This window comes from Anabas testudineus, chromosome 18, assembly GCF_900324465.2.
Source record: "Anabas testudineus chromosome 18, fAnaTes1.2, whole genome shotgun sequence".
In the NCBI taxonomy this organism is placed as follows: Eukaryota; Metazoa; Chordata; class Actinopteri; order Anabantiformes; family Anabantidae; genus Anabas; species Anabas testudineus.
In genome coordinates this window covers 10,657,274-10,682,317 of record NC_046627.1, presented here as the reverse complement: position 1 = coordinate 10,682,317, position 25,044 = coordinate 10,657,274, and the positions used below count along the sequence as shown (strand labels likewise).

Here is a 25,044-nt window from a genome sequence, read left to right as displayed (position 1 = left end):
CTGAACATTTTGATACCTGAATGATTTCTGTAGCTGAAAGTATGCTGAAGTAGCTAAAGGCCAAAAAACGCATGGAAAAATAATATATAATATATAATAATAAAGATTTAAGGTTTAAGTCAGGACTGGGGTTTAAGTGGGTTTTATACTGTAGGTAACATACTAAGTGTGGACATGTTTGAGAAAGTGAACCAGGTGTATTTGATCCAGTCAGTGTGTTTCTGACAGCAGAGATGATCAGACATTTATAAATACAGAAAGATCAGTATTAACAAATGAACCTCTTTGTTCTTGATCTCCAGCTTCTCTTTCAGGTTCTTCACTTTGTTCTCAGCGTCCTCCATCATCTGCTGCTGCTGTTTAACATGAGAGAAAAAAAAGTATAAAACAAAAATGAAGCTCAGCTCAGGTTGAACTTTCACTGGTCAAAGAAAATAAATAGTAATCAAAGGTTTCAAGTTTTGTTATTTGTGATTTAAAGATTTCTCTATGATTACAATTCAATAAAACCTACAAAGAAGACGACAACATTTGTCTTGACTTTCTTACTTGTTTTGCATGATCACTTTCATTCCACTGACGTCTCATGGACTCTGTATAGAAAGAAAAGCAGCATCACAGAAGATGAAACATACACACACATACACATACACACATGTCAGTGTAATAAATTCATGACTTACTGATTACATTTTTCTTCCATAAGAAGAAGACAAGTAAAATAATAAACAGGATGCAAACAGCCAAACTAACTGTGGCAGCAAAAACACTGGACAGGATGTTAACAAAACCATCTGAAATGACAAAACAGAGTATAACACTGTAAAACAGTTAAACTAGCTTATTTGAGAGTAAAAAAGTAATCAATTCTTTAGTTTTTTTGTTTTTTTTTTCTTCACTTGATGTATGTATCTGTGTCTCTCTGATCTGGTTGATGTTTCTCTGTTGGACTCTACAGGTGATGTAGTTGCTGTGTCTCTTCTCCACAGTCACTCTGCTGCTGACAGTATAGAGGTCATCAGGACCTCTGACTGTCTCTGTAGGTCCAGCAGAGAGGTTCTTTCCCTCAGCGTCCAGCCACAACAGCTCAGGCTCTGGATACCAGCCTTTAGACTCACACTGTAAAGCCACTCTATCCTTATCTCCATCGATCCCTGTTAAACTGATGACAGGTGAAGCAGCAGCACCTGATGATGAGCAAATGGAGGAAAGGAAAGTTAGAAATTCAGAAACATTATTAGCCTCTAATAACCATATCTAGATGGATGTATGTTGTTGTTGTGGAAGTAAAGTTAGTCCACTTACCAACAACAAGCTCTACAAAAGATGCTTCATTCCGTTTTGGAATGAAGCATTGATACTTTCCTTCATCAGCAGGTTTCACTTCTGAGAGTTTTAGTGAAATGTTTCCATGTTTCAGTTCATCAGAGAACAAAGATGTTCTTCCTTTGTAGGATGGATGTTTAGTGTTTACAAGGTCCTGACCAGCACGCCACACAAAGACAAATCTGGGGCCCTGATCAGACGTCGTCCACTCCAACGTCATTGCAGCAACATCCATAACAGGTTCAAGATGACATGGTAAAATTATGTCATCACCAACTGTTGCTACTATTGGCTGAGATGAACCAATTAACTTAGACTGACCTGAAAGTAAAAGATCTGGGTTTTAATTCCTGCTGTAAGAACTCAGAGATGTACAACATGTAAAAACTGAATAGAAGAAGTTACATAGATAGAGAATTACACAGTTACAGCTGTGGTCAGAACCAGTGACAGTTCGAATCATAATTCAGGGCAGCTTTTGTCTACACAGCAGTGAGGATAGAAAACCTAAAATGTTTTCTACAAGGTAATGTTCAGCTATTGCAAAGTAACATTACATTAATTGTCAACTTGCATCATTTGATCTCTTGATGTAAAAATATTGATGACATTTTATCTTGGTATGTAAAAAAAACAAGTTACCTGTGCTAAAGAGTAGCAGGAGAAGATGAACAACCAGAGCACTGGTTGTTCTGAGCTGTGGTCCAATAAACAATATATTCATCTGATGAGATATGTAACAGTTACATAAACAAAGAGAAAACATTAATGCATGTACAAATATATTTCAACATTACTGTATAAAAAAGATGTTTCTAAACACATTCACTGGCAACATTCCAGTGTCCCTTTAAAAAAACAAGTCATACTTTCACTTTCACTACTGCACCTACACACAGTGCTGTGCCTGTTAAAATGCTGTTTTATGATTAGATTACTTGTAGTTTTGTTGTGGTAAAAATATATTTCGAATAAAGTAATTGATTTTCAAATATATCGGCTATAGATATTTTTAATCACCCCTTTAAATCAGCTAATTCATCAGACAGTTTTGAAATCACTTGAAATATTATGAGTGTAGACTAAAATATACATTTTGACAAAACACTTGTTTAATTTTTTATTCCAAAAATAAAAAATACAAATCTTTCTACCACAAGTAAAGGCTTTACTTACTTTCTACTTCTGTGTTGTCGTTCAGTCCTGAGTGAAGCAGTGTAGAGGACAGAAGTCAGTCAGAGCGCAGGACCCTTTAGTCATTGGAGAAAGCAGAGACTATTTTCATCTGTTGCTTTGGATCACATTTCAAATTGTGAGTAAAAAATAAAAACACATGCTGAGGGAACGTGAAGGAAGAAATATCTGGCTGCTGGTGGTGAAACAGTTTAAAGTTGCAGTGTGAAACTTAAATGGATCATCGGAGAAGGTAAAGTTTTGTTGCACCGAGTCGCCTGTTGGAGGGCGGGACAACAAATAACAGCTCTGTTTACCTGCAAAGGTCATTACCATGAGAGATTTTTATTCTTTGGTTATGTCTGGATAAAAATTGTTAAGTGTTCAAATCTGATTGAGGAGAGATGGAAAAGGAGGAGAAAATAAACCAAGCAACATTATTTGGATAAATTAATAATATTGGCCTCCACTCACTGACCACACATGTACAACTTACAGTCCAGCTCTTGTAGTCTGTATTTAATAGCAATCTAATTAAAATCTCCAAATAGAAAAAACAAATACATTTTATAAAACACACGCTTAATAGGCCTTCAAAAAAAAAAAAAAAAAAACTTAACTAAATACTTGCTGCTGTGGAAATGCTTATATCTATTACTTACTCTGTAAAAACTTACAGCCACATTGAAAACCCGTTCAATGTGGCTGTAAGTTTTTTGGGTTTTGACCTGCTGGTGTATTTTGGATCATTTTCCTGCTGCAGAACCCAAGTTCGCTTTAGCTTGAGGTCACAAACAGAATAGGACTGAAAATTCTCCTTTAGGATTTTTTGGTAGACGGCAGAATTTGTGGTTCCATTTATCACAGCAAGTCGTCCAGGTCCTGAAGCAGGAAAACAGCCACAGACCATCACACTACCACCACCATATTTTACTGTTCATATGATGTTCTTTTTCTGTTGGCGTATGTTAGTTTCCTGCCAGATGTAATGTAACACACACCTTCCAAAGGTTCAACTTTTGTCTCGTCAGTCCACAAATTTTTTTCTGTTTTCTCACAAAACTGAAACAAACCGTTAGGATTTTTTTTGCTCAGCAACGGTTTTCATCTTGGAACACTGACTTGCAGAGCATTTTTACCCAGTCTCTTGCTTAGGGTAGAGACATGAACACTGACCTTAACTGAGGCAAGTGAGGCCTGCAGTTCCTTGGATGCAGGTAGAGTCTTCTGTGACCTCATACATGAGTGGTCGCTGTGCTCTTGAGGTAATTTAGGTCAGCCGGTCACTACTTGGAAGATTCTCTGCTGTTCCATGTTTTTGCCTTTGTAGGTAATGGCTGTTGTTCTGTACTGTGGTTTGCTGGAGTCTCAGATCTTTTGGTCTTCTTCACTTTGTCAGACAGGTCCTATTTAAGAGATTTTTTGGTTGCGAACATGTGTGGCAGTAATCAGGCCTGGGTATAGATAGAGAAATTTAACTCTGGTGTGATAAAGAGGGGAGCAAACACTTTATTACACAGGACCATGTAATTTTGAATTTTGTTGTCCCATAATAATAAAAACCTTCATTCAAAACTGCATGTTGTGATAACTTGTGTTATCTTTAACTAATTTGTTGATGATGATCTGAAACATTTGCAATGTGAACAAACAAAGAAATCAGGAACACGTTTTCACACCAATGTATGTGCAAAAATAGATTTTCCAGTGTTTTTATCCATATACTCAGTTTTAAAATGAAAGCAAAGCTTTCTAGGACATTCAGAAGTCATTATTAAGATAGTTTTACTCATCAGTACAACAGTTTGTAGCCTGTTTGTTGTCCAAAGTGCATTAAACCATACACAAACTGAGTGTATTACTGTTTTGGAAATTCTATTTGTCTTCTCAAGTTTAAGTTGGTAAAAACATTTTATTTTATCCATCAGTTTCCTTCAAGACACAAACTGCAGAATCCAGCTCAGGTAAAGAAAGTGAAAAGGGGTTAGTGAGGACATGTCATTGTAGTTATGGCTGTAGTAATTCACTACAGATTCAAAGTTTATTTATTAATTTGATATACAACAAACAAACCTGTCTACTTTCCATTTGCATTGTGATTTAAATGCTGTACAGTATTTTCAAAAACATTTTCTTTCTCATTTTAGTCAATAGAGAGGACAGTGCAGATGAGATTATTCTGTCAATATCAATATTTATATTTAGCTCTTTAAAGAGTTTCTTGCTTACTGATGGTTTCTCTCTAGCAGATGATGATGGGGACTCACGTCAACCTGTTTATGCGGCTGTAACTAGAAGTAAGTTCTACAACCAGACCCTGAAATGTAGTGGTATCCTACAATGTGGCACTGTAAAAAATAATACTGATTATAATATAATAATTATGGTCATTTATAAACCTAATAAAAGGTCCCTACTATTCAAAACACCAAAGTTGCACAGAACAAACAAAGGTGAGCTCCCTCATTAAAAAAATAGCTTTTTAGATAATTTGTGGTTCTGCTGCCACTATGCCTGTTAGAGTCTTTCACCCGTCACATTTTGCATAAATCCATTTTAGAGTTCATTATTCATTTGTTTTCATTTTGCTGCGTACACGTCCATGACACAACAATTTGTTTTTAAAGACTTTTATTGTTTTACATTATATTAATTATAACCAAACTAAATTCAAAGACTGAAACACTCATAGCAACATTCACTGAGCCTGTCGAACGGACAGTGGAGAAAACTCCTGTTAGACTACAGGAGGACAGAGAGGAGGACAACACCATCATCACTGGAACTGGTTTGTGTAGAATTTACAAGATAAACTCATTTTAGACAAATATACTTTTTGGTGACATTTGTCTGAAATGCAGTACGCTGTTGTTTAACACAGTTTAGTTTAATCATCGTGACTTACAGATAATAACTTGACTTGAAGTTTTTATCAGATCTCTTGAATAAGGTTGATACAGGTCATTTGTAGTGTGTGTGCTCCACATACTGTAACTCGCATCTTCTCATGTGATTGTATATGATGTATAGAACCTGTTGGAAAAGATTAGATTATTATTCTTTGATCTCTATCTTTTATATCATAAACTTTAAAGTTTACAGCAACTAAACATAGCAGGTTAAAACGTTTTTACTATATGAACAAAAGACTGAACTGAAAAAAATTTTTTGAAGAAATAAAAAATGTGACAACAAAGTTTTTTGTTTTTTTTTCATATATATTTAAGTTTATGTTCATGGTACTGATTAATTTTATTTTGAGATTCAAAATGAGCAATTACAACTTTTTCACTATCATGTTGTGTTCTGGTCAAATTTAACTGATTCTCTGAAAATAGGTATTTGAAATGTAGTAATGTAATTTAATTCTAATGATTGACACTTTATGACTTTGTCTACAAACAAAATAAGTTTTAATGAGATATATTTAGAAATACAAATTTATAAATGTGTAGATTATAAGTAGATACACTATATATTGGAACCAAGATACATTTCTCTTGAAATTGGAGTTTTATTTATTTCATATATACACACAAACATATTTCTTGAATTGTTTATTTATTTGTTTAGCTTAGAAATAATTCAAAGGGGTCTTCTAGGTTTTATTTGCAGAGGTTAAAACAAACAACCAAACCTGTTCTCATCCCTCAGGTCAAATGAAATTGGCTTTGGATCAAGACGTCAACGTGAAAAGACGCCTTTAAGAACGCTCATTGTGAGACACCCAAAGAAGCTCTGTGATGTGTTGTTGCAAAACTATTACTGGAAGTACCAATCTAACATTTTACTTTACTAAAGCCTTAAGGTTTGACTATACATTTTGCTCGTTGAGTTCGTCTTACCCAGGTTGCGTACTGGCATCATTCTGCCCAGATTGTAATGCTGCTGCACTTGAAGTTGTCTTCTCCTCAGCTGACTGAGACACAGTTCACATACACATGACATTATGTGCTAAATTAGGATATGTGCCTTAGCTTTGAAATCCATGTTACACTGTACAAGGTAGGAAAACAGAGAAAACATTGATATTTGTTTAACATAACCACATAAAAATGTGTTTTTGTGTTTAGGCAAATTATATGACTAAAGATTTATTTTATCTATGTTTCCTGGAGCCATACTGTGTCACCATCCTCTGCATTTATATTATAAACAATGTCCTACTTTCACCATTGCACACCTACACAGAGTGCTGTGCCAGTTTCAGTGCTTTGTATCTGCAGTGTATCTGCAGGTTATGTTGTGGGAAAACAACATATTTCAAGCTTGTACTTTAGCATAGCTATTTTTTATTTATAAATATAAATTCTGGCAAAACACTTTAAAATGTATATATGTATGAAATATACATTTTACAAGAGACATACTTTAATTTTTTGGCTTTCTACTACAGTTTATTAGCAGGAAATAAAAAAGCAGAGAGACTTTCATTACAGGTTAAGGAGATGATGTGGTTTAAATAAAATAAATAATGCCATTGGTAAAATAGGACGGCGACGATCATTTCCAGAGACTTGGGTTATCATCTAACTTGTAAAGCAATTTTTTACAACTGTCCTGGTTACTATCTGTATAGGTGCCTTCTTCCCTTGATAACACACATTTGCTCCATTTAGTCACTGATTATTGCAAACATTCAAATTACCTTCTACTTCAGGTGATGTGAATTCAGTCCTGATTGAAGAGGACAGAGGTTCCGTGCACGGTTATAAAACAGAGAGGTTGTTTAATCTGTCTTACGATCTGTTGTCCCCGTCACCTGGGAAATACATACTACTCTCTTATTAGCTTGGATCACTGAGCTTTCCTCCACTTTGCTTGAGGAAGAAGCAGCATCTCTCACTACAGGCAGCTGAACTAACTGGTTTTTACTGGTTTCTTTTGTAAGTAAAAACAACAAAAATAGAAATAGCTTGCTGTTGCTGGTAAAACAGTTTAAATGGGCAGTATGAGACGTAAATAGATCTGCAGAGAATTTAAAGGAACCGTGTCACATGTTGGAGGGCAGGACAAAATATAGGACCTTATGTTTACCAACAATGTGGTTACTATGCATACTTTCATTTCTTTGGCTAAGAAGATAAAATTGTTCAAACCTGATGGCTCAAACATTTAGCCTTTCGATTTGCACCTAGCGTAAATGTGTCACACTTCTAAATTCAACTTTATTATATTCGTGGAGAATAGGCCTGCAGGTGACTGCAGAAGAGAAGAAAATAACACATTTAACAGACCTCCACCAAAAATACTTCAAGTGGATAAACAGGAAAGTGAAAAAATGTGACCACCCAAATGGTTACAAACGCAGGTAGTACGCAACGTAGTGCTTCACAAAAATCTCAAACCAGAGCCAAACCTAAGCCAGCACTTACCTTGTACAACTCTTGGACCTCCCATATGTTCTAAAGCAGCTGTCCCACCTGTACCCAACATCATCACACAGCTTAATTTTAACACCTACTGGTTGAAATGCACATAAACTGTCTCTCAAATCACTCAAATATCAGAGATGAGCAGCATAGTGAAGTGTGTTGCTGCAGCTATTATAGTGGCAGTCACTTCACAAAAAGCTGTTACACTGGCTGTGACAGGAGATGGTGTCAAGTCCCTTTCATGTAAAGCCTGTGGCCAGCTGTCCTGCTACAAGACCTACTATCACCCAGAGGCCATGGTCCTCTTTGTTGTACACTGCAATCCCTGGTTTAGAGGGGCCCAACTATATGGAAGACATCCCAGAGTGTCATTCATCCTCTCATTGGAGACATTACAAACAGTATGTAGACTTCACCAGCTGCTGGTTTCACTACAAAACCTATGGAAATGTCAACAGGGAGCTGAGGCTATCGGCCAAACAGCCAAATTAACGGAGGTGCAGAAGCCAGTCACCAGGATTTCTATGGTTCTTACAGCTAACATCAGAACTCAAATGACTAAGTATTTAATTTACATTAAGTTATTTAGCAGACGCTTTTATCCAAAAAACATTTATAAAGGGTAGGCAGGGTAAGCATAAGGAGGTCTTGCCTCAGGAACCCCACTGGAGGTAGACCACAGCTAGGATTCAAACCCCAAGACAGTGATCTTACCACGACACTAACCAGCCACATATTTCAAACTCAAAAATGGGTTTTAGTTTGTTTCATGTACAAACAATGTGCAACAATCGAACAGAAGACTGAGGGGAGCTTTTAAAGGAAAAGGTGAACACAGGTGAAACTGATCCATGATTAGGGAGCAGGAGAGTGGAGAGTGAGGAAGTCCAAATATGGACATCTGGAAGTGATGTAGAGCAGAGTCACAGGAGTGAGACCAGGTGAAAAGAGAGGAGACAGAAACAAAACTAACTGAACAGGGACAAGGCAGAAACAGTGACAAGTCCTTTTTGTACAGAAACCCTGAGGTACTGGTGTTAAGCTGATTCTTCTTTAAGACACATTTGCCTATTTATAAAAAAACAAAAACACCCAACCTTAAATACTGATATGACCCAGTTTAAGTAATGTATTACCCAGCAAGAATTTTGCAAGACCAGAGACACAATCTGCAAATGGAGCAAAGGGACAAAGACAACAGTCGAGCACAAAGATCAGACTGACTCGACACACTGGGTGTTGTAACACTTACAGCTTGGAGCTTTGAATGAGACCCAGATTTAGAGTCACAGAATCAGTCCATCTTTGAAATTCAGTCCTGACATCAATCCTGCATTAATATGGCTGAGACTTTATAAACCCCAACATAAACTGGACGTCTTCATCAAAAATAAATTAATACACAGTTTGTTCACATCCTGAGAGGATGGGAAGAAGATGAAAGACTTCTGAGTTCATCAATGAACCCAAGAGCAGAGCAGTGTGTGTGTTTTGCTGTTATTAGAGTGAGTTTGCTGTAGACAGGAAAATGCTGGACTTCCAGTTATTGCTCGAGGTTGTGGTGGACGGTGTTTGCTTGCTACTAAACCAGAAAAAAAGAAAGAACGTATGGCACTTCACACACACCTGGTGTACGAGAGTCATATAAAAGCAGGAGAATGACAAAAGAGTAGATTTTGCGCAATAATATAATATTTAATGGAAAGACACGAGATCCAAAATGTAATACTGTTCATGACCAACAGAATACACAGTGCTTTGATCGAGTCTATCCAGGAGACAGTGAAGAATACTGATGTGAGAGTGAAGGAGAGAAAAGCAATACTGTGCACTGCAGTTTGACAAATTAAGAAGCTGCACAGACCAGTGAGAGTGTCCACTGCCGAAAACACCTACAATAGAGATATGAGCATCACAACTGGATCATGAAGCAACTGAACCATGGGGTCTGGTCTGATGAATCACGCTGTCTTCTACATCATATGGAGAATGTGTGTATAAAACCATGGGATAAGATGGAACCCAGGTGCACTATGGGAAAATAATCCATGGAGACTCTACCTTACAATCAGACCTCCTCAGAGGTCTTGTGAAGTCCATCTTTTAATGTGTCAAAGCTGTTTTGACTGCAGAGGGAGAATCTCCACAGTATTAGGTGGATGATTTTTTCAGTGGGGGTGACTGGAGAATAATCCATGAATCTGACATGAGGCCTTTAACAATAACTACTGAAGATCATGAAGATCAGTACAATGACTGTACTGACTGTTTTACTGACAACTTCAAATGTGATGGAGTGTAACTTGTTTTGGGTTGTTTATGTTTTTGCCTTTATTTGTTTATTTTGTCTTCATTTTATGGTCAACAGAGGACAGCAGACAGGAAACATAAGGGGAGAAATGGGGTATGACATGTAACGTTGGTCCCCAGTCGTAATCAAATCCAGGAAGCACTGGCCTTTTGTTTGTGTAAAGTTGTGGTAATCTTCTCTGGCCCCCTCCCAATGAGACGAGTTGACATAACCTACAGCAGGTTATGGTGGCTGAACCACTTGATGTCCTGGTGGTGCTCCGAAAACAACGTGGGCTTCATAGATAATTGGAGGACCTTTGAGGGCAAACCTGGCCTGTTAGGGCGGGACGGTGTCCATCCCACTCGGGAAGGTGCTGCTCTCATTTCTTGCAGTATAGCTCATAGTCTAAGATCAGGCCTAGCTAGTCGCTGACTACCCAGAGTCCAGGCCAGGGAGCAGACAAACAGGCTAAACCAACCGTCTGCTAGCTGCACAGAGTCGTCACTCAGGGTTCAACATATTGAGACTGTGTCTGTTCGTCGAACTAAACAAAAAGCTAGAAAAACCCAGAAAGTATGTTTTAATAATTTAATTAACATAGTGACCTCAAATTCAGAGCACACTGACTGTGCAGCCAGCACCTCTGATCTGAAGTTAGGACTGTTAAATATTAGATCTCTTACATCTAAAGCTCTTACTGTTAATGAAACTATCACGGATCAGGAGTTTGATATACTCTGCTTAACAGAAACCTGGATTAAACAGGACGAGTATGTAGCTTTAAATGAAGCAACTCCTCCTGGATACAGCTACATTCACCAGCCTCGTCTGACTGGTAGAGGAGGAGGTGTCGCAGTTATTTACAATGATAAACTGGCTATCGTACAAAAGCATGTACACAAATTTAAAGCTTTTGAATGTCTTTATAGTAACATAACAAGTGTAGATACAAATATAAAGTCTGCTCAGCCGATCCCGCTAATTATCATTTACAGACCCCCAGGGCCCTACTCTGAATTTCTTTGTGAATTTGCAGATTTCCTTTCTAACCTAGTTGTTTCTGTAGACAAAGCGTTAACTGCTGGAGATTTTAATATTCACTTTGAGAATCCAGAAGACCCTCTGAGAACAGCATTTCTGTCCATATTGGACTCGCTAGGAGTAGATCAGTGTGTAGTAGGACCCACTCATAAAGCGGGTCACACTTTAGATTTAATAATATCCTTCGGTTCAAGTATAAGAAATGTACTTACCGTATTTTCCGCACTCTAAGGCGTACCTAAAAGCCTTCAATTTCCTCAAAAGCCAACAGTGCGCCTTATAATCCGGTGCGCTTTATATATGGAACAATACCTCAACATGTCTCGAAACTACGGTAAACAGCCGCCGACTCGTAGAAGAAGAAGTAGAGCGCGGTGCATGCTGGGATATATGACTTCGCGTAGCGTGCCGGTGTTATGCCGAGTTTTGCATGCCTGCTGACATCTGTATCCCCCACTCTAATCAGGGAGGAGGATAAAGATCTTGGCAACTCCGAGTTGCCAAATATTGCACCCCCTCCCGTATTAACTGTAACACACGTTATAACAAAATGCTGTCATTTGTCCTTTTAGATTATCTTAAGCTGACAGTGAAATTCACACACGCAAAAGTGTGAGTGGCTCAAATCATACCAAAGTTTGCACATCTTGTACAGAACACTACTAATCTGCTTAAGCATTTTTAATAACGCAAAGGTAACGTGTGTTACAGTTAATAAGGGAGGGGGTGCAATATTTGGCAACTCGGAGTTGCTGAAATCTGCATCCTCCTCCCTGATTACAGTGGGGGATACAGATGTCGGCAGGCATGCAAAACTCAGCATAACACCGTTTCATTTCCATTTGTGTGTTTGTGGCTCACACAAACTGAAGTCAATCAGTCAGCAGTAGAACAAGTGAATAGACGTTTAACATTAACGAATCAATGGAGCTGTTTCTCGTCTTTACTGGAGTTGTGAACTGAGGAGTACATTGATCTCAACTACATTTTATCCTATCTTTTCTTTATGTAACTGAAAGAAACTAAATTAACAAATAATACACATCGTTACACATTTGGTATGTTACACTCTCAAACGCTAGCTTGACTTGAATGAAGCAAATTACAATAACACACGTAATTTATCACATGTAACAGGTAACAACTAACATACTTCTAATGACAATAAACATGTTAATACTTACAAAGACAAATGTTTTCCAAGGCACAAACGTATAAATCACACTCAGTAAATACATGAACCAGTTCATTTTACTGTGGAAACTAAACTAGTTTAATTTACCGATGGAGAAAATACGTCAAAGCTGTTCTATTGAACAGAGAGTGGAAAGAGCGCTCACTCTGATACTAATTATCTTAACAAAGTTCAACTAAAATACACAACTCTCACTCTGACAAATTTTAAGAACAATACTATAATACTTTTTAGCTGCCTTTGTCACAACTTAAAAGTTTTAAAATAGGCCATTTATTGAAGGTGCGCCTTATAGTGTGGAAAATACGGTACGCTCCCGTCTGAAGTTATCTCAGACCACTATCTTGTTTCAACTACAGTGTGTCATATTAATAATTTATACTCAGCGCCGCGCTATCGCAGTAAACGTATATTTACATCCACTACCGCGCAGAGCTTTATCAGTAATCTCCCAGAGTTATCAACTTTGATTGGATCACCGTCTGACCCTACAGAACTAGACCAGGTGACTGAATATCTAGAGTCGTCATTGCGTTATACCTTAGATAATGTAGCTCCAGTTAAAAGAAAAGTCATTAGAGATAAGAAACTCGCTCCCTGGTTTAACAATGACACGCGCGCCTTAAAACAGACTACTCGAAAGTTAGAACGTAAATGGCGCCAAACTAAATTGTTAGTATTTCAGATAGCGTGGAAGGAGAGCATCCTGAACTATAAAAAGATCAGCTAGATCAACGTATCTCTCCACTCTTATAGAAAACAACAACCCTAGATTTTTATTTAAAACAGTAGCCAAATTAACTAGAAAGAAGACCACTGCCGATATCTCCGCAACAACATTGTGCAGTAGCGAGGACTTCATGAACTTTTTCAATAACAAAATTGTAAATTTAAGGCAAAAAATTCAAGCTTTAAAACCGGACAATTTAGTTGACGCAGGTGACGAGCTAACCTCAGCAGATCAGTACCTAGAATACTTTACTCCCCTTGAAGAGAATGAACTAATTTCACTCATCTCTTCTGCAAAATCTTCAACCTGTACATTAGACCCTATACCGACACACTTTCTAAAACAGATGTCAGAAATAATAGAGCCCCTGCTGACAATCATAAATTCCTCACTTAGCTGTGGGTATGTCCCAAAGTGTTTTAAATTAGCAGTTATTAAACCGCTAATCAAGAAACCTGATCTCGACCCCTGTCAGCTGTCCAATTACAGACCGATATCAAACCTCCCATTAATCTCAAAGATTCTCGAAAAGATAGCAGCTGGGCAGCTATCCTCGTATCTTCATAGAAATAACATACACAAACTCTATCAGTCAGGATTTAGGCCTCATCACAGCACAGAGACGGCACTTGTTAAAGTAGTAAATGACCTCCGATTGGCCTTTGATCAGGGTAACGTCACTATGCTTGTGCTACTCGACCTCAGTGCAGCTTTTGACACCATTGACCATAGTATTCTCCTTCACAGACTAGAAAATGTTGTTGGAATTAAGGGAACGGCCCTCTCCTGGCTTAGGTCCTATTTGACTGATCGTTATCAGTATGTAGATCTAAATGGCGATTACTCCACATGCTCTCCAGTGGAGTTTGGTGTTCCACAGGGCTCAGTTTTAGGCCCACTGCTTTTTTCCCTCTACATGCTTCCTCTGGACAACAAAATCCGTAAGCATGGTATTAACTTTCATTGTTATGCTGACGACACACAGTAAATGTTTCATCAAAACCTGACGAGATCAAACGGCTTAATAAAGTTGAGCAATGTGTAAAGGATATACGAGACTGGATGCTAATTAACTTCCTTCTGCTAAATCCTGATAAGACAGAAGTACTAGTTATAGGATCATCTGCTGCTAGAAGCAAGATTTTAGATCACGCTGTAACCCCAACAGGCCTTTCTGTTACATCTAGTGCAACAGTAAAAGGACCTGTCTGACTCGTCCTGATGCCCAACTTCTGGCTGGAGTTCTCGTCGCCTGGATCCATCGTTTGCCCTATGGGATGCGTTTGGAGACTGGAGTTGGTTACACACTACTATGAAGTTGGTTTTGGCCTCGGCGGACGTCGACTGTTATTCTGGACTGCCTGCTGCCTACACAGCATGTAATCACCCATATGAGGATGGGTTCCCTGTTGAGTCTGGTTCCTCTCAAGGTTTCTTCCTGTTGCCTTCTCAGGGAGTTTGTCTTGCCACCGTCGCCCTCGGCTTGCTCATCAGGGACAATCTGATTTCATGATTCATACACATCCACTGTTCGTTTACTGTTCTTTGGTTGTGTAAAAGCGCTCTACAAATAAAATTGAATTGAATTGAATTAAATAAAGGTTAAACAATACAATCTGCTAATCACACACATCACACTCTCAACTCTCTTAATTAACTATAAAGTTCGAGGAACTACGACAAGGTGTGTTATCTGCCAATAGTCAAACTGGTTGTCTGGTGAGGACAAAATGTGTAAACGCTAAGTTAACAAATCAGGAAATGGTTGTAAGTTAAAGACTGATACTATTTGACACTATGATAATAGTTAGTGACTGCTGGTTCAGCTGTTGCATCAATATATAAATAAACTATACACAGGAAGAGGAAGTTCTTACCCTCATACCTAAGATGCATTTCAGTCTGATTCTCAGTCAGTCAGAAAAAAGACAGCATGGAGGTCACAGCTCTCTGCTTCAGACTTGGTGAGTCTTTAGATTGACATTTTTTTTATATATTGCAGACATGTACAGTATGTCTTATATGCAATAATGTTCATTTATTTATCCAGTGATGCTTGGACTCGTTTTATTGAAGGAACAAGTTCACAACAATTACACTCAGAATAGAAGTAAGTGACAAACAAAAAATCAACACTTTTATTCTCTGTATGTAAAAAACTACATTGAAAACTGCTCAAATTCTTTTACATTTGTCTTTGTGATATGATTTAAGTTTGTATATTTGTTTATGCTATTAGGTTCAGTTTCAAATTAGTGTCCACAACGTAGCTTGAAAAAAAGTACTACTAGTATCTACTAGAGTTTTTGGTTTTATTATAATCTTTTATGTTCATCTGTCAAACTTCATACATTTCCAGTTCTAGATTTTCAATTTACTTTTCTTTCTTGTCTTCATAAACAGCTTTTCTTTGCATCACTCCGAACAGACTGCAGCACTTTCAATTTGATTCTGTTTCTTTTGACTGTGTTGGGTTTGGTGGTCGGACTCACTTGAAAAGAATCAAAAATACTGAGGAATTGAATCTGACATGTGACAGTAAGAGAACAACATCATCCTGCACCATTGATAGAGTCTATCTTGAAGACAGTGGAGAATACTGGTGTGAGAGTGAAGCAGAGAGAAGCGACAGAGTTAACATCACTATTACTGGTATGTTTGTTGAATTTCTAAAGTTAAAATACAGTCGGTTTAGAAAGTGTTGAAAACATATCTAATCATATCATATCATAACATATCTTAAATCTTTTTAATGCACAAAACTGATAAAAAAAAAACCATTTCCCTTTATCATATATTTATAGTTTTCCCAGATCATAACTGAGCAGATGTTTTTCAGCTAGATCGCATTTGGTTTTCAGTCATCAGTTGGGTCCGATCACCAATTGATGACTCAACTCAATCAACTATGCTGATTAGAACCTCTAAATATGGCAATATAATCCACTTGTATTTCTTAGAACGACCCCAACTTCAAAAGAGCTCAGTGGCAACAAAAAGCTGCTACACTGTAGTAAACATGACTCTGTCCTGGAAAAGTCCTATTTTGAGACATGTTGCTGCCATTTGGCCACATTTCAGATGTTTATGTTCTATTGTTAATAAAATATGGGTTTCTGTGATTTGCGATCTATTTGACACATGGGGTTGTACTTTGCTCATTGTTGATACAGATAGCAAAGTTATCTTGTGATTTATGAAACTCAAATAGGTCCTGGACAACTTTTCAAAATGCTGTACATTTTAACTGTGCCCCCCTTTCTGCTCTGTCTAATAGCGTTGGTGCTGTATACGTATGGCCTCTGTAGTACTCATGTTTTTACACAGTTCCAACAAAAAGACATACAGTTAATTTAAGGACTTTAAGAAAATAAAAGTTGTTGTATCTGCAGCAGGGTCAGTACAAATCAAAAGATTCAATGATTTCATTTTGTCACGTTTGTCAGCTGGTCCTGTGATCCTGGACAGTCCTGCTCTTCCTATGATGCAAGGAACAAATGTGACGCTACGCTGCAGGAGCAAGAACCACTCCACCATCTTAGGCATGTTCTACAAAAATAATGTCCTTATGCACGGCAGTCCTGCGGAGGAGATGAAAATTAACAATGTTTTTAAGTCTAATGAAGGTTTCTACAAGTGTCACATCTCCAGTATTGGAACATCACCAGCGAGCTGGTTGGCTGTGAGAGGTGAGACATGATGAAATAGGTATCGCTAATTAAACACAATAAAAATAAAAAATAAAAAAAAAACTCACAGACATGTGGGTTAACTCCATCGTAGAATTTGAAAGAAAACATTAAATGATAATTTCATATCACGTATTTTATGATCCCAGGTGTTCATGCAATGCTAAAATGTCATTTAAAGTATTTACATGTGTTTAGATTTCTTGGCTTTTAAAGAAATTCATCTGTTTCCTTTTTGTCTGTTTCTCATTTCTGTCACCTCTACATCACCCCATGAAGATCCCCTCTCTGATGACTCAAACACCCTCAGCGTCCTCAACCTGCTCCGGATTGCTGTCACCATTTTTATTACCTTGCTGCTGCTGCTGCTGGGACTGTCAAAGTTGAAAATATCTGCTCGTTGGTAGAAGTCTGTATTGATTTTATCTTTTATCTTGTTTCATGGAGGTGATCACATGTTACCAAATGTTATCATCTTTCTAGTTCCTTATGCTCCTTCTTTGTGCCCCTTTTGCATGTTGATTTAATAATGGACTTACTAGTAATACCACAACAACGACTAAATTTGGAGTCCCTACGACTAATTGCAGACAAATCCCCTTTGTAGTAGTGAGTAACAGAAACTATCTTATCAAAATCTATCACAAACGTCTTCTGTTGCTTAAACTGTGCAAAATAAGAAAGAACTGCCTCATAGTTAACAAATGTTAACAACATCAGCTGGACTGATGTCTGGATTATTTTTACATTTTCTCATTGTGTCTCACACGGTGTTTTGTTTTAGACACGTGCAGACACCGGTGATAATTTGAGTCTTTGTCTTGACACAAACCAGAGCAGAAACCCACGAAGCTATTGAGCTGTGTAGTTTGTCAGTATCACTGTTTATAATTAACTCGTTATGTCTTATTCTGCTACATGTAACGTGCAGCACACAACCAAACAAGTTCACACATGAACCTGTGCTCTGGGATAACAAGTGACTCCTACTGTCAGTAATTATCATCTGCTGTGTAACAGTAAGATTCGATAAACACCTGACATTTCTTATGCTACATTTAAATAATTTAATTCTAAAGGGCAGGAAGTTGATTGTTTGTGAGGGGCGGAATGGAGTAAAAAGTGTCAGAGGAGTGAAAATGAGCTTCTTCTAGTGTCAGCAGGTCCACAAAACATCTATACATAATAAACAGGAGCATTGTTTGGAGGTAATAAACGTGTTTTTCAGAATTAGCTCCTCTTACTGTTAAATGATCAGACAGCAAGGAAAACAAGTAATTGTCTGGAGAGTCACTGTGTGATGCTGAGTAACAACTTGGCAGAGAAGCTGGGTTGGAGTTACTGATCGTCGACACTGATCAGTCTCTGGCTGAATGTGCTCCTCTGTCCAGCCTCCTACTCGTAGCCACAACATTGAGAGTTTCAAGCTCCATTCCCAGATCAGGAATTTCTCCAACCTGTTAAAGTTTGAGACAACAGCATCATCATTTAGACTGTAGAATTTACAGCAAGATAAACAATGCATTGTTATCAGAGTCACAACATTACTTTTTATTTTAATGCAGATGTCAGAAATTAATTTACAGCTCCTCTGAAAAAAACAACTGCCCAATCCAGAGTCGTAGAACTACTCAGAACAAATTAATAGGTTTGATCAAGACCTGTGATAGAAATGAAGAGGAATGAGGATGAGAAAAGATATATTTTGCATATAACACATGCTCAAAGTTATATGCTATACTTAAGTATGATTGTACTTAACTTTATATAAGTTAAGTATTTGAGTTTTATTTGAAGCTCCATGATGTGTTTGATTGTCTTGACAAAAGCTATGTATATTTGTAAGTTATTAAAACTTGAGTTAATTGGAGTAGCAGAAGTTTTAACTCCACCTCACAGTTTTCAAGCTTTTTGTAAGTTAGTGTTACTAAATACAATTCACAGTTCAATGATTATACAGAGAACCTGAGCAATTCCTTACTGTATAACTGACTGAAAAACACAATTTAATGTTCAGACCTTTGCTTTATGTGTTACAAAGTAAAATGGTATGACCTTCTTGCTCTATTTCTCATCCTGGAGCAGATAGACAGGAGAAACACATTAGTGTATTAATGCACCAAATATTAATAGACACTTATGTCTCGTTAAAGTCCTATATGCAAATAGTTATAAAGGTGGCGGTGAGAGGAAATGAAGGGGAAATGGTTGAGTATGCAGAGATGTGAACTGTTTGTGTAATAAAAAAACTATTTCAACATTTGCTCATCATTCATCATCAGCTTGATTCTATAATTATACATCATTTGATTTCCAAAAACACTATTTAATTATAGTAATGAAGTGACTGTCTGACAGAAACTGTAGTTATCTGTACAGTTGTGTAAATGTAGTAAATCTTAATAGTAGTTTTTACTTTGATATTAACACACTGAACTTCAAAATTAACATCATACAATTATTGTGGTTTTTGAATCTGAAATAAATTATAAATGTTGTGAAAACAAAACAAACCTCCTCCATTAAGGCTTTTACTGCCTTCTCAGTCTCAGTCTCTTGCTACACAGACTGGAGTCACCCGTAGGGACTGAGAAGAAACGGCAAAAACATTTTTAACAGCGAAAACGTGGTTTTGGGTCTTTTGGCACAGCTTCATCTACTGTGTGAGAATAATGCTGGACATATGCATGTTGCAGTGCTATAGTTCAGTTTTTCTTTCATTTTACTATTTTTTTTTTCTAGTATACACATTTGTTGAAGCTAATGTCATTCATTTAATTTGATCTGCACAGGCAATTGAAAAGCATTGTCATTGTCATTGTCAATTGAAAGCAAGTCAGGGGATGGATACAAAAAAAAACAAGGCACTGAACACCCCCCGGAGTTCAGTTAAATCTATCATCAGGAAAAGGAAGGGATATGGCACATGTCTAAATCTGCCTAAAACACGCCATCCACACAATGAAACACGAGTGAATGTGCAAGAAGGAGACTATTGAGACAGGCCACTAACAAACCAATGACTGTTCTGAGGGAGTAACCAGCTAAAGCAACTGAGATAGGAGAGACCTTACATACAACAACTGTTGCCCAGGTTCTTCATCAGTCAAAGCTTTATGTGAGAGTGGCAAGGAGAAAGCCACTGTTGAAGAAAACTCATGTGAAATCACATATTGAGTTCACCAATAGGCATGAGAAAGACTCCATGGTCCAGTGGAAGAGGGTTCTTTGGTCTGATGACACCACAATGGTGCATTTTGTCCATCAGACAAGATGTTTTGTTTGGCGTAAACCAAATACTGTACATCAACAAACCCAGGAGCCAGAACACCTTCTTTGGCACATGTGCTTGTGAAACCTGCACATTGCTCTGGCCTTGATATTTTCTTCAGTCTTTCAGTCAACTGAGAGGATGATTGTGGGATGTGTGAAACATAGTAAAGGGTTTAAATATATTTTATTTTATTTTTAGTTTTCTTTTTAGCATTTTCCTTATTCTTAAAGACAAAGTGTTCAGTTTAACATCTTTAAGTACAGTAGGTTAACCCCTGACCATTATTTTTACACCCTCCCTCTGTATCATGGTGTTCTGTTTTAGACACTGAAGATGGTGATAATTTAAGTCCTAGTCTTGAGACAAACGAGAGCAGAAACCCACAAACAGGAAAACACACAAAGCTAATGAGACCTGTATAAGTATTTATAATCAGCTCTTTAAAGTTCATCTGTCTTTCACATCCTCATCTTCCCCTGAAGGTGAGGATGCTTATGCTTATGTTTATGTTTATGCTGTAACCAGGAAGACATCACAAGCTTTACAAACAGATACACACAATAGATTATTCAAATACAGTTCAACAAGTTGCTGCATTTAATTTCAAATATCTTCAGATAATTTATCTGCACTGTGAGATCCATCAAACCTTAACCTTTTATCTAGTAAATAAAACATCAGGGCAACTCTTAGGCTGAGGAAGCAAATACACCCTCAGAAATGTTTCTGGTAATTCAGTTCATCTCTGGTTTGAGTTACAAAAACTGGGCCACATTTTAATCGAATGTAGGAACAGAGACGGTTCAACATCTGAGTGCATATTTAGAACTCCAGCTTTCACAACAACGTCAGACAGAAGCTGTGCAGGAAAAGGAAGTACACACCTACTGTACATCAGACCTCTTATTAGACAGTCAACAGCAAATAAAACATGGAGGTTACAGCTGTGTGCTTCAGACTTTTTTCTATTTTACCCAAAGTGTGTTCCTACAAAAGAATAATATATAGCTAATAAACTAATTCATCATAGGTTTATTTAATTTTCATCATCTTTTACCATTTTTATTTTTTATTTTTGTTCGTTTTGCTCTTAAAAACCTTAGTTTATGGTGCTGCTTTTCTTTGTATCACTTCAAACTCATTGCGGCATTTTGTTGGTTGGTTTTTAACACTGATAAAGGACTTTACAGCTGAAACAACTCTGATGTTTAAACTTCATCAGAAAACTGGTTAGTAGTGAGAGGTGAGAAATATACTAACAATACTAACAATATATTGTACATATAATATATTATACCTATTTTAAATACAGGTTTATATCTGTTTTGTTAGATGCAAAGCCAAAATTGGTACAGATCATTATTTATATTGTGATCACACCTTTGTGTGTAATAAAATAATTTAAAAGTTACATGCATAATTTCAGTATTTAAAATACAGTATTTCCATTTATGTATTGTCTGTATTTGTGTTTGCTGTGTATGTTGTATGTATGTAGCTTTGTTGAAAGCTAAATCTTTTTATGGTTCTTATTCATGTTTTTATTTGCATGTAACACTGCAATTAATGTCTAGCCGATTCAAGCCACATGCAAGTAATTACAAACTAGAAACAGTGAACAGACACCTTGAGATTTTCTTTTTAAGGATAGAGTAGTTGTATAGAGCACAGAAAGACTTGGTGAAGACAGCAAGGACAGAGCTGACAAGAAAGCAAATCCATAGGGATAGACACAGAGGGAAACAGGAAGAATCACATTTGTATAAAGGAAGATGCATAACTGATTGTTAAGTCATCTCAATGTAAAGTCTACTGACTGTGTGAGAGTGCGAAGACGGAGGGTGCCACAGAAACATCAGTGTGCATGTGTATTGAACCACACAATGCTTAAGCAAAACAGCCAAGACAATATTTTGACATATGCACCTTCGAGCAACGTTCAGTCAAATAATTGACGCCTAGTCCAGTGTCTAATATACAACTAAGGCAGGCAAACTAGAAACTAACTACTCTAAATGACAAAGATACGCAGTAAACATGAAACAAAAGGAAATCAAAATCACAGCCACAGCTGGAAATAACAAACAAAACTAAACCACAGCAATAGCTGGGACTAATCAAGAACACAGCTAGACGCTGGAACAAACAACTAAGCTACACTACTATTAACACACAAGCTAACTATACTAACAGGACTAACAAACCGTGGATGCAAAGCCAGAGGTCGGGGAAAAGATGAATGGAGGGAGCAGGAAACAAACAAGGTTGACAATCGGCACACTAGCAAAGGACTGACACAGTGATGACAAACACAAAACATTAATTCTACAAATGCTTAGATCAACACTGGTTATGTTTCTTGTCATGTTGATAATTTTGAACTGTAAATTACTGGTAAAACCTCTGGAGACTGAGACAACAGCTGGATAATCACAGTGACATTAGAGCATTAATAAAACTATAACACTGACACTGATGTAAAACAGTTATTATAAAGTTCAGCTCCTAACATCAGTGACAGAAACTATTGATAACAAAATACACACATACTAGAAACAGTATGTCCACTTACCAACAACAAGTTCAACTAAAGTTTGTTTGTTGAGTTTAGGGATGAAGCACTTGTACGTTCCTTTATCAGACAATTTCACTTCAGAGAGTTTCAGTGAAATGTTTCCATGTTTCAGTTCATCAGTGAACAGTGATGTTCTTCTTGTGTACGATGGATGATTTTCCTTTACATACTCCTGACCTGAACGCCACACGTACACAATTACATTATTCAGGTCAGACCTTGACCACTCCAGAGTCATCATAACAGCATCCATCACAGGTTCAAGATGACATGGCAACGTGACGTCATCACCAACTCTGGCCACTATTGGTTGAGTTGGACCAATTAACTCAGGTTCACCTGGAAAGAAATAAAGTTGTATCTGTTCAGGTCTGTAACTGATACTATTAACACTAAGATACTGTTTTAACAATTTTCTAATTTATGTTAATGTAACCACAGTTTTTGAACATGTGGACTCCTCCAACAGAGCTCTGTGTCATTAATTTAAAATTAAATGTTCATGGTCAGAAAATTATAATCAGACAATTTACTTGTGTGTGGTTTGATTCCAGATAAAGGGGAGATCTCATCCATCTGATGATACAGAACTAAATGTGACCATTTGAAGGACAAATTCCCTCCTTGAAACACTTAATTATCAGACATATTTAGATAACTGAAATGTCTTTTTCTCTTGATTAATAACATAATTATGATAATTTGGGGTTGTTTGAATTTCTATATACAGTTATATTTTGTGAGGTCTTGCAAAGTGCCTTGAGATGGCTTCTGTTGTGTTGTTCGGCACTATTCAGATAAAATTGAATTGAATGGAATAATTTTGTAGGTATCATTTAATTATGACATTTTGAGATACTCTTTGTGTGTAAGTTACATCTACAGGAGTGCAGGAGAAGATAGAAAACCAAAACTGTCAGAGGTCTGAGTGGAGATTGAAGGAACAGAATACAGGAGTTCTGGAAATGAAGCAAATGATGCAGTTTATAAATAAGTGTTTTTATAAAACGTGTTCTCTCCAAAATAATAATTACTGGGTCACTCCCAAATCACCAGGCGACTACAATATGTGTATTTTAATATCACTGAAATTATTATGTGATGGATTTACTCTGATGATTACGGTCATCGTTCTGTTGCTTCACCTACTGTTACGTCTTATTACTTCAGAGAAAACTACTTCACCTATTGGAGTGATCCAGTGAGTCCAGATCTTACCTGAATAGAGGTTTTGTTGAAAACCTGAAGCTCTTCACAGCACTAAACATGCAGACAATACTGGTTTAACCATTTATCACATACTTTCACTTTTTTTTTTTTTTTCCACCATCATTCTTTAATGTGTTTGTGGGCGTTTCACAAAAACATGTTCAAAATCATACTTTCATTTTCACCAGTGCATGTCTACATAGAGTGCTGTGATAGTTACAAGGCCTTTTATCTACATGTAACTTATGTGCCAATTCTAAAAATACAGTTTCAATAAATGAATTTCAATTAAACTTAGTTTATCTTATGAAAATTATATTAGAAGGACAACGTGCCTGTTGCATGTTGTGTTATTTCCAAAGACACTGAGTATGATCTAACTTGTCCTGTACCTGCTCTACCTGCTTGGGAAGCCCTCTTTTCAATAGTAACACCTACTTGCCCACCATATATGTTTGCACCAACATTTAACTGACAGTCTGTGCTGTAATTCAGCCCTGAGTGAAGAGTGTAGAGGACATGTTAGTAGAGGTGAGATTGAGCATAAGGGGATGAAAGTCTCTGGGAGCGGGCAACAATTATGGTGAGCCGTAATCTTCCAGAGGTCTGAAGTCTTTCCAAGATCCAAGAATACACAGAGGAGAAGATGAACTCATGGTAACCAAAAGAAGGTTGAGGATGAGTTGAGTATTTTAGCGAAACTTCATCTAACCAAAACCATACCAGACAGCCTGATCTAAGATCACTTGCTGTTCAGCTGTTATTGACATCATCTAGTTAGTAAGGAGGGTGTGCGTTGACTACCTTGGGAAAAGATCACCAGGATGCACTATTGGAAATAATCCATGGAGACCCCACCATGCAACCTGATGACACCTTCAGAGGTCTTGAGGAGTTCATGCCTTAATGGGTCAAAGCTGTTTTAACTCCAGAGGGAGAATCTCCACAATATTAGGTATTTGTTTTTTATGATGGGGGTGATTGGTGTATAATACATGCAATGGACACAAGACCATTTAGACCAACTTTTGAAGATCAGACTGTGGCTGTACTGATAATTCTCCAATGCTATTGTTCAGTGTATGATGTGCAGCATTGATCCCCCCTTGTACCTGAATCCAGAATGCTGCAGCTTATATGGTATGTAGATTAACCATTGGCCAA

The 25,044-nt window shown here is 37.3% G+C and overlaps 1 protein-coding gene and 1 long non-coding RNA gene across 2 annotated transcripts in view; both read right to left on the bottom strand.

The window, feature by feature from the left end:
* LOC113168482 (trichohyalin-like) overlaps positions 1-25,044 on the bottom strand; it is a 928,554-nt gene that overhangs the window by 877,926 nt on the left and 25,584 nt on the right. The window lies entirely within an intron of this gene.
* LOC117153038 lies at positions 1,065-23,610 on the bottom strand. The gene is made up of 3 exons (XR_004463443.1): positions 23,549-23,610; positions 22,669-23,010; positions 1,065-1,187 (listed from the first exon to the last, which is right to left on the bottom strand). It is a non-coding gene; the product is annotated as an uncharacterized LOC117153038 (long non-coding RNA).